The sequence below is a fragment of the Athene noctua genome, chromosome 9 (assembly GCF_965140245.1).
Source record: "Athene noctua chromosome 9, bAthNoc1.hap1.1, whole genome shotgun sequence".
Classification (NCBI taxonomy): Eukaryota; Metazoa; Chordata; class Aves; order Strigiformes; family Strigidae; genus Athene; species Athene noctua.
Window position 1 is genome coordinate 11,198,074 of NC_134045.1, and position 1,107 is coordinate 11,199,180.

Below are 1,107 nucleotides of genomic sequence, written 5' to 3' on the forward strand. Positions count from 1 at the left end.
TTCTCTTTACCCACTATGTTCAAAATAAGCATTTAGTGGTGCAGTGGTTTGTTCAGTTTTCTACTGATTTGAACCCCTATTTCTAAACATGATTAGCAGAGTAGGGGCTGAGAGTGCAGTTTTTCTCACCAATTACGAAAGTTTATGTATTATGAAATATCTGTGTTTTTACAGGCTTTCAGGAACCCTATTTTCTATGTTTTCTTACTCACAGGTTAAGGCCATTGTTAGCAATACTTAAGAGCCAAACCATGAAACAATGAGCTAAGTGCTATTAATTTATGGGTACATTCACCATATGGAAAAAAAAAAAAAAAAAAAAAAAGAGAGAGAACTGATTGGGAGGTTCCCAAATGCATTAAACACATCAAAGTTGGGTGCTTAGTCACCGGACTCTTTGGGCATTATGTTTGACTGCAGTAGATGCTTTGAAAATGCAGGCTGTATCTTCAAAATAGCTTATTCAATTCCCCTACAATATATGCTGAAGGCTAAAAAAACAGTTTCTTACCCTTGCTATTTTACAAGTTTCCTTTCACAGTGAAATCACTTTTCTGTCTGTATAGTCCTTTCTGAGAACAGAAAAAAAACCTGGAGTTACATTTCCACAGCATTTGATTTACATTGTCCGATTATTTCCAACCCAATGCAGTACATCATAAAGCAATACTTTTTGGCTTAAAAGATGACTCAGTTGTCAAAACCAAGACCTTTTTTTTTTTAATGCTATAGAAGACATCTCTGTCCTCTTAATTGATAAGCAATAAACTAACAATGTAATCATATACTGTTTGCAAAACTATTTACAGTTTTGCAATAATATATAGTATGAAATGCAAGCTGTAAAGCACTACCTGCATTTCAAAACACAGTATTTGTCACCAAGAAACATGCACAATAATGCATTTGAACTCCCACTTTCTTCGATAAGATCTCTACATGCACCACAGTAAGAGTTCACACAACTTCTTTTCCATTTGCAGTCAAAGGCCAGAAGATTGGAGGCAAGAAGCCAAGCAGTTCATTTACACCCAGCTATTTTAATTCACAACTGCTAACAGAATACACATCCTGAAAAAAATGGGATTCTTGGATATTTGCAGTTGT